Source organism: Monodelphis domestica, chromosome 2 (assembly GCF_027887165.1).
Source record: "Monodelphis domestica isolate mMonDom1 chromosome 2, mMonDom1.pri, whole genome shotgun sequence".
Lineage (NCBI taxonomy): Eukaryota > Metazoa > Chordata > Mammalia > Didelphimorphia > Didelphidae > Monodelphis > Monodelphis domestica.
In genome coordinates, this window is record NC_077228.1 from 6311905 (window position 1) to 6326374 (window position 14470).

The following is a 14470-nucleotide window of genomic DNA, read 5'->3' on the forward strand; positions in this document are numbered from 1 at the left end:
TAGGGAAGGACGTTTATTTTATTTCAGGAATAAAAGGGAGCTCCTGGGATGTATTGAATAGGGGAGTGATGATCAGATTTATGCTTTAGGAAAATCAGCCAGAGGTGGTTGTGGGGACAAACTGGGGAGGAGAGAGCTTGGAAATGGAGATCAGCTTGGAATCCAGCATCATGGACGAAGTGATGAGGGCCTGGATTAGGCTGATGGCTGTGTAAATGGAGAAAGGGTGATGGACTTGAGGACTGTTTAGAAATGACATGAGTCTATCTACAATTTGGCAGGTGATCTTTGATTATTGTCGTAGCCAAAAAACGTCCGTGTTGTGCAATCGACCTGGTGACGCGCATTTCCAGATTGACTTAGACTGGTTCTTGGACAGCAGACACATTCTGTTCCTGGAAAAATACTCAATTTGTCTCAAGACTGGGATCACAGAGAGGTTCATCACCAGCAGGTGCTAAATTCAAGGTTCTTGGCATCGATTGAGTGGTAACTATGGACCAAGAACCACTTGAGGGGCTGGAGATACAAATAAAAGAGTAAGATGATCCCTGCTCTCAGGAAGCTCTCTTCTAAAAGAGAACCCAGTGGCCAGGTAAATGGAAAGGCCTGAAAGTCTCAGGGATGCAGAAATGGCAGATGATAAGGCCCAGGCATCCTTGGGTTACACAAGGAGGGCAGATGATGGTCTTGGGATCTGGAGGGAGTAGAAGCAGGGCAGATAGTAAGGCCTCAAAGGACTTTGGGCTCAGTGGCAAAGTGGATGGTGGTCCTCCAACTCACCAGAAGATCCAAGGCTGAGGACTCCCATCTCACCCAAATCACTGCCATAATCAAGCAGCCTACATGGATCCTGGATGGCAGGAGCCCAGGGGAAGAGTGATGAAGGGGAGGCAAAGGGGAAAGGTACCTCTATTTGACGATGGTCTGCACCTTGCCTGGCTGTCCAGAATGGGCATTGGGTGTCCAGGCTTAGGAAAGAGATAAAAGGAAAAACCTTTCCCCAAGTTATTACTATAAATGTTAAATGTTGGCCATCTAGTCCAATACCTTGATTTTCTAAATGAGGAAATGGAGGCAGAGCACCGATAAATGATTTTTCCAAGGTCATGACAATAATGAGTAACAAAGTCAAGATTTGGTCTTGGACTTCCTGACTCCAATCCTGTATACTTCCCCCAGCACCACACTTCCTCCCTCAGCTTAGTCCTTCTCAAAGCCGCAGACATGGCCATCATCCACCAATCTCGGGGGCCACCTCTGGGTGGAGTTTTTGTTCCTTATCTCTTATTCTTGCAAAAAATCTCATTCGCCCTGTACTGACTTATATGGATCTGGGCAGACGTTTTTACTTCTATTTTTTAAGTTCTGGTGCAAAGAAAGGAGGGCTTAGAATTGGTAGGTCAGAACAGGTCAACCGTAAGAGAGCCATCGCCCCCAAAGCCAGTGTTATAGCTGGTAATAAACATGACCAAGTGTTAGTTATAAAGGTTTTATTGTTGCTGTTGTTACGAGCATTTCTGTCAGGCAAAGAGATCTGGCGAGTGTCTTGCAAATTTGTTTTTTCCAATTCAAACAATAAATCTTCTTATGTAACAAACACACATGTTTATGTGTTCTCATTGGAACAGTTCCTGGGTCACAATCCCTAAGCAATGACCAAGAACACATCCCAGCACACAAATATCGGTACAGTAGAATGATGGGGAGGATCGGCCACTGTGCTGGAGCCCTGGGGGTCATCAGGGCTTAAAACAGCTTTTACAAGGAGAAAAGGGAATTCCTCTAGAGAGCTTTGTAATCTGGGTACCACTGATGGTGACCCAGCTCTGCCCAAGAGAAATAAACCTAGCTGCCATCCAGGTAGTTAAAGGGTGAGCAGGGACACTGCTAGAGCCAAGAACCCCTGGGCTTCAATCCTGCTTCTGATTTTTATGGGTTATGCGACTGCTGGCTAATCTTGTCACATCTCTGAGCCTCAGTTTCACTATATGTAAAATGGGTCTAGTTGTGCCTGCACAGCCTCCCTCAGAAGAATTCTGACCTCCGACCAGTAAGATAAATGAGATGAAACACTGTGTAAGCCCTGAATGGGCTCCCTGGCTCTCGGTTCTTGTAGTTGGAAAGATTTAGGAAGCTCCTTTTCCTCCATCCCTGTTCTCCATGCTTTTGGATATGTCCCCTTGGGGGATCGTTGGTCCGGGCACATGTTGTCCGTTTTGTCCTTCCTGGTCATGGTCCCACTTGGTGGCGAGCAGGAGAGTGGCCGGCCTGACCCCTCTCTGCGTCCTCCACTCCCCTCCTCTGGAAGGAGCAGCAGCTCTCCTGCTTAGGGTGAAATCAATGTCACTTCAGACACGAGTGACGCAGGCCACCGAGTATTTGTTTAACCAGGGCAGGCCATGGCGAAGTTAATTATTCAGTTAATACTCTACCAGGTCGCTGGGTTGTGACCCAGCCGTCCAACGACCTTCTCTGGGCTCTTCTCCTTCCGCGTTTGGTCCTAGGCGGGCGTTTCCTGGACCCTCAAGGTCACCAGCGAAGGGCGCCCGCCCCTTTGGTACAGCCTCCCGAGGCAGGAATGCCTCCAGAAGATAAGTCGAGCCATCTTGCCAAGGCTCGGGGTGGGGGTTGTTTTCCTGTGAACGCTCTCGGAATGTGATAGTGAGCTGGCTGCCAGCTCTGCACAGCTTGGACGTTTTATTAGAGGCTTGAGGTTGTCAGAGCACCTCGCCATGAACACCCAGGGCTCTCCGTCCAGCCATTTCTTTATTCCACGCCCTCCGAGTCCGCCGTAAATCTACCAGAGGGGGCAGAGCTCTTCTTCATTTCCATAGGAAGTGGCCCAAAGGCGCAGCTGCAAAAGCCCACGTTGGGGTGATCCACATCACCTTTAGTCCATCTATTGTGTTCTGGGGGAAATCTCCTGTTAGCATCCACTGGAATTTGGCTTGAGTCAGGTCCCAGAAGTAGGTCCGGTGCCCTAGACGTGTAGCAGGGCCCCCACACAGATCAGAGAAGAAATGAAGTCTTTCCTCAAATAGAACAAGAGGAATAGCGAGAACAGTGATAAAGAGTGTGTTTCCAACATGGCCAGAAGGCATAGCAAGAGGGCATCTTGGAAAGGGTTAGCGTGAGGAAGGGTCTGCCCTCAAATCTTGCCTTTGGTAGTTATCGTGTGTAGGATCTTGGGCAAACCGATGAGACTGAGACTCCGTTTCCTTGTCTGTAGAGTGAGGGTGTGCTGGCTGTGCTACTTATCTCCCAAGGTTATTGCCAAGATCAAATGGGAGTAGCTCCAAATCCTTTACAATACCAACAGAACGACTACTGCCCACAAACAAGCACTTTCTAAATGCCTGCTGTGTGCTGGGCACTATCCAGAGGTCCAGGGATAGAAAAAAGGCAACAAGATCACCTGCCTCCAGGAGCTGAGTTTCTAAGGAGAGACGGCAGGGAACGAGGCTGGTATGTACACAGCCCATATGAAATGAGAGCAAAGTCCTCTCCTGGGGACCCTGGCAGCAGCTGAGGGAACTCAGGAAGGTCTCCTGCAGGACATGAAGACTGAGCAGAGTCTGACCCTAAGGGGAAAGCCAAGGAAGCTCTGAGGCATCCCAGGAGAGATGGACTGCTGGGAAAAGGCAGAGGTGGGAGATAGAAGGTTGTGTTCGAGGAACACCAAGCAAGCCCAGATAACTTCATCTCCCAGGGTGAGGAGATGGGGAGCAAAGTGTCCAAAGAGTAGGAAGCGAGAGAAGAATGGAGCTGGTGGTGAAGAGCTTGAGATATCAAAGCTGGGCTTCATTTTTGCTTCTCAGGGCAATAAGAAGTGGCTGGAATTTATCGTGTCTGGATCGAGCACATAGAGAAGAGTCAGGAAACCTGGTTTCCAGTTTTGGCTTCTCTGAGGTCACTCTATCTCCAACAAGTCATTTAATCCTTCTGCTTGTTGTCCAACTGGAAGAGAATTCCCCTCCTCCCTTCCTCTCTTCCCTTCCTGTACTTTGGCTCTGAAGATAAATGGCGTATAATGTGAAAACCCAGAATTCTTTGGAGAAAAGCCAAGGAATGAGCCCAACATGGCATCCTTTGGAGCAGTGTTTAATCGGCACTATCTCAGGAAAGGATTAACACTAAAGAAAACATCTAGGGTTTCTCTGACTCCCTTACCCTTCATGGTGCACACACTTACACCAGGGTCAACATATGTACAGCTATATGGAAGATTATGCTTCAGGCTCAGTGGATGTGCCATGATTGCAGCCCACCACGCATTGCAGGACTGACTTTCTGTAGGCAGCAGAGGAACAGATAGAGTAAACCGAGGATAGCCTGAGCACAAGTGGCAGATGCCAATGGTCTGGATGTCTGTCTCGGCCTCATTTCTGGTAATAGTGTGGATGTCACAGCACCCAGGGCTCCCATTGGCCATGCATCGATAACTTTGGCAGGGCATCCTGACCTCACTCTGCTCCAAGCATCTCCATCCTGCGTGCCAAACCAAGACCTTGCCTCTGAGGCAGCGTAATTAGGGAAAAATCAAAGAGCCCTCAGCTCAGACATCATCTTTGTTCATCCATGGGAGCTCAGGTTTTAAAGCAGATATCGGACTGACTGGGGTCCCTGGGAGTTATGTTCTAGCTTCCTCTCCTGTGGAATGCCTGCTTTACAGTCTCCCTTTTACCTCTTGCCTTTGAACCAAACCCAAGGTCAAGTTCCATCTAGCATCTCCAGACAAGGCTGCTTGGCCTTTCTGGCAAAGGCCCAGAGAGCTGTCAAAGCTACAGCATCTCCCACAAATGCATTCTTGGTCCAAATATTTATTTGTCTCAAACAGGTTCTGAAATATGGACAATCACTTGGGTGAATGCATAGGGAGCTCCTGCCCTTCAGACACAGAGTCTAATAGAGGGATGCAAAACATGAGAAGGAAGAGGGCACAGTCTACCAATCAGCCACCAAGTACTTATCAAATAGATGCTCTAAGCTAGGCACGGCGCAGGGCATTGGAGAAGACACCAAGCAAAGGGCAAAATGGCCCCAGCTTCTGGAGAGTAACTCTCCAGTCTAATAGGGAGCTCACATTCAAAGGGAATGACAACAGTAGCAAGGGAGCGCAGGGTCTAGGTTATGGCCAGGGGAGTTCATCATCGTGTCCTTTTCAGTAGGAATGACTGTAGCAAATCGATTTCTGTTTCCAGATCAAGCCCCAGAGGTGGAAAGTAACGGGATGGTCAAAGGAAACTCACCAGGCAAGAAGACAAATGGGCCTACTTGGGGTGGCCCTTTCCTTCCTAGACAGGGGTGAAGGGATGGCTGGATGGCACTTGGAGGATGGTCTGGAAAAAGCAATCATAACCAATAGATTCAAGTGGTCTGAAAGTTTCGGTCAAACTACAAAACATGGAGCAGTTGCTCCTTTTCGCCAAGGAAACCAGCCATTGAATCAGCCCTGATACGCGATGGCCCATCTCCATCAGCAGCCAGCGGCTTTCAATGATTTCCTAGAGATAACTTTTAGGGAAATAAAAGAGATGGAAAAGTGAGACAGCCTACCTAAAGGAATTCACAGGATCATTGGACTTCAGATTTGGAAAGGACATCAGTGACTATCCAGGTTGGTCCATAATTGATAAAAAAAATAAAATAAAAAAGAATCCTCTCTCCATCATCTTTGCCTTGAGCAGAAGCCCTCCAGTGATGGTGAGCCCCTATCTCCTGAGAAATCCCATGCCACATCAGCATCGCTCTAATCATTAGAATGTCTTCTGACATCAAGCCTCCATTAGCCTCTTTGTGATTTCCATTGAGGATTGCTCTATTTTCTAGCCTCAAGAAGAGTGGCTCTAATATCCTTTTCACATGACCACCAGCTTTTCATGTCTTGAAGAAAGCTATCATATTTGTCCCTAACCTTCTCTTCTCAAGGTTAAAACATCCTTAGTTCCTTTAATTGATCCTTATTTGTCATGGACTCAAGATCCACCAATATGTCCTTCCTAAACTATTGTGTTCAGAACTAATCCCAGTGACCCAGAGGTAGTTGGGCCAGGGCAGAGGACAGCAAGGCCATCCTCTACATATCCTCAAATCAACATCTCTTGATGAAGGCCAAGATGCCATTTGTTTTGAGGGCTACCATACCACACTGTGGACTCATGTTGAATTTGTGATCTATTAAAATCACAATTGTGATCCTTCTCAAACGAACAGCTATTTAGCTATAGCTGCCTTATATTGACTTTTATTTTAACATTATTTTTTGGCTTTTGAGTTCAACTTCATTTTTAAATAATACTTTCTTTCTCCCAATTACATGTAAAATAATTTTTAACATCCACTTAAAAGAATTTTGAGTTCTATTGGAATCTGAGTGCTGATCAAAGCATGCTATATTCCACTATATTTCCTTCTTGATATATCTATTGCATATGTGATATGTGGCTTCTATCATGACCTGAGCAATATGGGAAAATGTATTACGTGAAAGTAGGGGTATAGCCTATATCAGGCTATTCATCACCTTGAGGGCAGGGAGGGGGAAGAGAGGAAGAAAATCTGAATTTTAAAATGTCAAAATAACAACTGTAAAATGTTGTTTTTACATGTAACTGAAAAAAAAGTAACTGGGAAATTTTTTTCACTTTCAAATTCCCTCTTTCCCACCCACCCCCCTTTTCCCTCCTCCATCCCTTAGATGGCAAGCATTCTGATGTAGATTTTATATGTGCAGTCATGTAAAACAATTTTCCATATTAGTCATTTAGTGAAAAAGATTTCAAACACAAAAAAAGAAGAAAGAAAGTGAAATATATTATGATTTGGTCTGCATTCAGTCTCCATCTCTGAAGGCAGATGGCATTTTTCATCTTGAGTCTCTGAGATTATCTTGGATCATTGCATTGCTGAGAGTGACTAAATCATTCACAGTTGTCCATCAAAAATATTATTGCCACTATTGTGCAAAATGTTCTTTTGGTTCTGCTTACTTCACTTTGCATCAGCTCATATAAGCCTTTCCAGATTTTCCCCAAATCATTTTACTTATAATTTGTTAGAGCACAATAGTATTCCAACACAATCTTATACCACATCTTGTTTAGCCATTCCCCAAGTGATGGACAATCCCTCAATTTCCAATTCTTTGCTACTACAAAAAGAGCTGCAATAAATATTTTTGTGCAAATAGGTTCTTTCCCCTTTTTAAAAAAATCTCTTTGAAACAGATCTAGTAGTAGTATTGCTGGATCAAAGGGCATGCACAGTTTTAGAGACCTTTGATCATAGTTCCAAATTATTCTCCAGAGTAGTCAGATCAAATCATTTCTCCACCAATAGTGCATTAATGTCCTACTTTTCCCACATCCCTTCCAACTTTTATTATTTCTTTTTTCTGTCATATTGGCCAATCTGATAGAGGTGAGGTGATGCTTCAGTGTTGTTTTAATTTGCATTTCACTAATCAAGAGGGATTTAAAACTTTTTTCATATAATTATAGTTAGTTTTGATTTCTTCATCTGAAAACTGTGCATCCATATCCTTGGAGAATGACATTTTTTATAAATTTGATTTAGAACTCTATGTATCTAGGAAATGAGACCTTTATCAGAGATAATTGGTGTTTAAAATTTCCTCCAACTTTCTTCTTTTCTTTGAATCTTGGTTGCATTGGTTTTGTTTATACAAAATCTTTTTGATTTAATATAATCCACATTATCCATTTTACATCCTATAATGCTCTCTGTCCCTTGTTTGGTCATAAATTCTTCCTCTATCTATAGTTAGAACAGGCAAACTCCTATGTTATACTTTTAAAGTTGAGTCCTTTGTTAGCCCAAGTATCAGACTTTCCCCTGGTTTTCAACAATCATTGAGGATGAGATTGTTCACCCATTCTTCTACTTTTTTTTTACTTCAATAACTATGTTCCAATAGAATTGGTTTCCTTGGTCATTCCATGTGTTTTTTTGTATTCATTTAAGAACATTATTATGAGATGGGGTCCAAACTTCATCAGACTGGTAGAGGGTTTCATGATATAAAAACTGTAAGAATTCCTGCTTAAGATTCTATGGTTCTATAATAGCAGAAATTCAGGGGCTGACCATTTTAAAACCCTATTGGACATACAAGCATCTGTGAATAGAGCACTGGACCTAGAACTGGAAGGACTTGAGTTCCAACTTAGTTTCTTGGCTCACACTCATTAGTTTATGACCCTGGGCATGTCATTTAAACTCAGTTTCCTCATCTAAAAAATGAAAATGAGAAGAGCCAGCCTCACAGGATTGTTGTGAAGATAAAATGAGAATATTTGTAAAGTTCCCTACAGATCTTAAATGCTAGTTATTAGACATTTCCAGTTGGATGTCACATAGATATCTTAAACTTAATATTACCCAAAATGAAGTCATTTGCTTTCCTCCAAAACTCTCACCATTCCCATCATCCCTCCTTACTCTCAAGTGCCATTCTCCTAGACTCCCAGGCTGACCACCTAGGTATCCTCCTTTATTCCTCACTTTCTTTCATCCCCAATGGCCAATCTGTTGCCAAAGAACATCAACTATATCTTTGGAATATCTTTTAATTATGCCTCCCTTCTAACTCTCTTATCACCAACCTAGCAAAGACCCTTATCACCACATCCCTGGACTATTGCAATAGCCTGCTCATTGAGTCTGACTGCCACAAGCCTCTCCCCACTTCAGCCCATCCTCCACTCACCTGTCACATTAATCTTCCTAAGGCACAAGTTTGATCAGGTGAGCCTTTGACTCAATAAGCTGCATTGGTTTCCTATCCCCTGCAGGACCAAATACTGACATTGGAAGCTCTTCATAACCTGGTCTTCTGCTTTTCCAGGTTTCCTACATCTTCAGTCCACTGTACTCTGTGATCCAGTGACTCTGACCTCCTTGTTCTTCCCCTTAGGAGAGACTCCATCTCATGAATGATATTTTCACTGGGTGTCCCCCACACCCTCCAACTCCTAGCTCCCCTGGGTTCCTTCAAGTCTCAGCTACAAGGCCACCTCCCATGGGAAGTCTTTCACAATTCCTCCTCTCTTCCCTGTGCTGTTTATCTTGAATTTATTCTGATATATTTTTTCTTCCTCTTTTTTAAAAACTCTCACCTTCCATCTTAGATTCAACACTAAGTATTGGTTCCAAGGCAGAAGAGGGGTCAGGGCTGGGCAATGGGGGCTGATTGAAAATGCACAAGGTCACCCAGCTAGGAAGTGTCTGAAGCCATCTCATGCTCTGATGCTCTATTCACTGAGCTGCCCCTCCTTTTGTCCATCATTGTTCACATGTTGTCTTCCCCATTAAACGATGAGCAACTTGAAAGCAAGGACTATTTTTTTGCTTTTCTTGTATGCTCAACACTTAGCCCAGTTCCTGGTACATGGCAGGCATGTACTAAATGCCATATTATGCCTTGGGCTGCCATCTATTTCATCCATGGCACCTATGGAGATCATCTGCTCTGGGAAAAGAGGCGGCATCATACGGCAGAAAGGGCACTTTCCTGAGTGCAAGTCTAATATCTGAGGGTGACCACCAGGGTGACTTTGGGCAGCCATTCAAACCTTCCAGGTCATTGATTTCACCTGTCCATTTCCTCACCTACCAAATGAAGGGGTTGATCTGGGTGGCCATTGAGGTGTCTTCTGACCAAATCTAAGAGTCTCGGACATTAGCTTAAATCTCCACTTTCTTTTAATGACTTTGGGAACTCTGAGTGACTTGGTATTTCTGAGCCGACTTTGTCATCTGTCACACTGAGGGCACTGGGTCAGTTGGTCCCCAAGGTCTTTTCTAGCTCATATTGGTGCTTCTGTAGTTAGATTTGCCATTCTGCCTCGTGGCTCCTACTGACTATTCATGGAAAATATCTAACAGTCATACTCCTATCTGGCTTAATGCCACCAGCCTTTATGTTTTACATCTCAGAATCACTGAGTTTGGGAATCCTCCCTTAAATTTATCTATTAAACAGCAATAACAAGGAATGTCATTTCAGGCATTGTTCCAGGCTTAGAGGAAAAAGAGACAAGGTGGAAGTCATTACCATCCTCGAGGAACTTACCTTCAACTGTGGGCATCTGGGACCTTCATGCCCACAAACAGACAAATGACTGACATTTCTAGAGAAAGCCTTTGAATCACAGCTGGGGCAGTGATAAGGGAATGACCTCCAAACCAGGAAGACTTGCATTCAAGTCTCTGTGTGATTCAGGGCAAATCATTTAACCTCTCAATGCTGTGGGAAATAAAACTATAAGTAAATTTCAAAGATGCCAACAAATACTAGTAGATGGGACTTTTTTTCATTCAAAAGTTTCCTAAATCAGTGAAATCATGGGTCTAGTCCATGGCCCACATGAAAGTTTGTAAAGAACTACTCACACATAGGTTCACTTGAATATTAGAATAGGTCTTTGAGAGAGTTGTATCCCATTTTACAGATTAGGAAACTGGGGCTTGTAGGGTCCCAGTGACTCTTTTGTGGTCACATAACTAATTTGATTCATGTTGGTTGACTGGTGGCCTTCATTCCTGAAGAGGACCAATGACATCACTGGTGATGTCTTTTGACTCACACATAAATTGGATTGAAGTGAGGCAGGTTTGCATAAAGTCATAATCCTTCCTCTGTCATCTAGTCATCCAAGTACAAAGGCAAGACAAAAGTCAAGACAACTGGTGATGGCCCAGGATGCAGTAGATGGCCTTAGCGACTTTGATGCCTGACCAAGATTTAAGTGCTCCATAGTACCTATTTCAGTTGTCTTCATATTGTTCTCATCTGCTCATTCCTTTAGGGGAAGTTTTCACATGTTTGGGGAAGCTACCCCCTAACTCAACAATGGGTTTGAGGTCTCTCAGTTACCCTTAACCTGGTCAAGCTCATCTATCAAGGTGGGTTTTGCCATCAAGTGGCCTCTGTGCATGTTACAGCTTCTTGGAGCCACAGGACAGAATTAAATGGGCAGGTAGACACCAAAGGAAGATGAGCAGCCCTGAAAAGATCTTCTCAAGTCCTCCCGCCAGAAGTGCTGGTCATCTTAGAAAATCCTGTACAGCTCTATAATTTATCAACTGGTGAAGTCATATAACTAGTATATATGACAGAGACAAGAACTGAACTGAACTCTTCTTAACTCCAGGTCCAGTAATTAATGACTCCACTAATCTCCCCCCCCTCTCCCTCCCTCTCTCCTTTCTCTCCTCCCCCCTCTTCTCCCATTCTTCCCTCCCTTTCCATCCTCATGAATCTATCTCTGATTTATCTCTTTGTCACCGTTAGTCTGGCTCCTCTCTCCCTCTCTCGCTCTACTTCCCTACTTCCCAATTCTCATCTCCCTCTCTTTCTTCCTGCCTAGAAAATAAATTGATAATTATGTCATGTCCCAGAAAGATTCACAGCCCCATGAAAATCTCCCATTCCCTGTGTTATGAGGCCAGAATTGGACTTGATTAAAGAAAGAAATAGATGGTCCCTCAAAATCTGTAAGCAGAGTTCAAAACTGGGAGATCTGAGATGTGAAAATTGCCTTCAATTTTGTGCCACCTTGTGATGATTTTCAGCTCTTAAGAAGTCCCCAAATCACCATGATGTCCAGTTCTTTGTCCAGGTCCAGACCATAGATGTAGCTCAGAATCAGCACAGTCTGTACAGATCTTGATGAAGCACAAAAACAATTCTTTGATGTTATCTTTAGATCTTTCTGTTGAAAACTGCTTCCTTCTGGGGATTGTGTGCACCCAGGACTAACTACAAAGGCAATGATTGGCTCAATAGATAGAATGCTGGTCTGGAGTCAGGAAAGCCTGAGTTAAAATTCAGCCTCAGACACTTAGTAGCTGTATGACCCTGACAAAATCATTTGATCCTATTTGCCTCAGTTTCCTCATCTGTCAAGAGTGCTGGAAAAGGAAATGGCAAGTCACTCCAGTATCTCAACCAAGAAAACCCCCAAATGGAATCACAGACTTGGACATGACTGAAAATGACTGAACAATAAGACTGTGAAAGTGCTAATAACTTTTGGGCTTAGTGGTGTGAAGTAGATCTTTCCCCACCTTTCCCTGAAGACCCACAAAGAACAGTGACACTTAATCTAGAGAAAATGAAAAATACAATGATAAATTTTACTCACCGGGAGTCATTTTAAGCAGCCAAGGGCAACCAGAAAAGCACTTCTTTCCATCTAGTCTATAATATTATTTGCCCTCTGAATAATTCATTGCATCTGACTTCATTCAAACTTTGGACATAAATTTGCTAAAGAGCTCAAACAAACATGGCCTCATCTCTGTTGCTCCTGTTAGCTTTTCTTCAAAAATATTGTAGTCATCCTCTGTGCTCCCCTATCTCCTTCAAGTTATTATCACTGATCTTCTTTCCTTCCCTTTTCCCTTCTCTTCCTTTCTTCCCTTTCTCTCCTCTACAGGCTTTCATGACACTGTTCTCTCTCTTACTACCTTTGCGACAGGTTGACTAACTGGGAGTATCCTCCCTAAACATCTCTTCCATTCCTTTTCTCTTTGTTCTATATTCTTCCTCTTAGTGATCTCATCAGCTCCCCATTTGAGTTCAATTATCATCTAATTATCATCCAATCAATCAGAACTCACTATCTTTTCCCAAAATGCTCTCCTTTCCCAAACATCCCTATTATTATTGGGAGCACCTCCACCCTCCCAGGCTCACAACCTTGGTGTCATCTTTGGCTCCTATTCTAACTCTTCCGTCAATTCCATTTTCCAAATCTTGTTGTTTCTATCTTCACAAATCTCCTATCTATCCCCTTCTCCCTCCTCACCCACCACAACCTTAGTTCAAACCCTAATCACATCTCACCTTCACAACTGCAATAAACTCCTAACTAGTCTTGATGTCTCCAGTCTCTCTCATCCCAATCCCCCCCCCCCTCATTTGCCAAAGTGATCTTCCTAAACAACAGATTTCACCAGATCCCTCCCCTGCTCCATGAGCTCCTGTGGCTCCCTATTTTTCTGGGATCCTGCTTGAACCTCCTCTGGTTGTCATTGCAAGCTCTTCATGACCTGGCCTTTCTGGTTTTCTCATTCTTTATACTGCCCAGCACCTTCTGCAGTCCATACTTATTAGCCTACTTGCAATTCCTCAAACACAACACTCCATTTCCTGTCTCTGGCACTGGTTATTCCCCACACCTGAAATGCCCTTCCCCATACTTTCTGCCTCTTAGTTTCCTTGGCAACTCACAGTTCATATCTCCCCCTCTCTGAGAGCTGTTTTCCAGTGTCCTAGCTACCAACACCTTTCTCCTTCACATGATCTCCTAACTATTCGGTACATATCTTGCATGGACCTAATTTATTCATATGCTGTCTCCCCCATTACAGTGAATGCTCCTAGAAGACAGAGGCTGCTTATGCTTTCTCTTCCTACCTCCACTGCTTAGCACATAGTAATTACTTAATAGATGCTTGTTGACAGCTACTGTAGTCCCCACACTATTCAGTTCATGTGCACATACATAGATACACACATATGTGTTTAATGTTAAAATATATATGTATATATACACACATATATATGTATGTGTAGAAAGAAAGAAAGAAAGAAAGAAAGAAAGAAAGAAAGAAAGAAAGAAAGAAAGAAAAAGAAAGAAAGAAAGGAGGGAGGAAGGAAGGAAGAAAGGAGGGAGGGAGGGAGAAAGGAAGGAAGGAAGGAAGAAAGAAAGAAAGAAAGAAAGAAAGAAAGAAAGAAAGAAAGAAAGAAAGAAAGAAAGAAAGAAAGAAAGAAAGAAAGAAAGAAAGAAAGAAAGAAAGAAAGAAAGAAAGAAAGAAAGAAAGAAAGAAAGAAAGAAAGAAAGAAAGAAAGAAAGAAAGAAAGAAAGATGATAGATAGATAGATAGATAGATAGATAGATAGATAGATAGATAGATAGATAGACGGACAGACAGATAGATAGGTAGATAGATAGATAGATAGATAGATAGATAGATAGATAGATAGATAGATAGATAGATAGACGGACAGACAGACAGACAGATAGATAGATAAATAGATAAATAGACAGACAGACAGATAGATCTCCCTGCTTTAAATGAGTCATCTTTCACTGGAATCTTTTGAGTTTGGGTTTGGTTTTGTTTTTTCAGAATTTAGGTTCCAGGAACTTTCTTTGAGCTAATTTCCCCTACAATTCAGGCACGGCATTCTAGACTTGCTTTCTGAACTCTGTAATCTGTCCTCTCTCAAACTAAGGTTCATGAAATGATGCCGGGTTTTCTCTCCTATCATAGCCCTTACAATGGAGCACTAAGTCCCAGGGCCCCACGAGCTTCCTCTACTTTCTATCCCAGTGAGCGGTTCCTCCTTGTTACTCAGAATTAAGCCCAGAATAGCAGTTCCTTTTGTTTCTTCCTCTAGATTTTGAAGAATTCAGTTTTCATTAGGGCAAGTCAA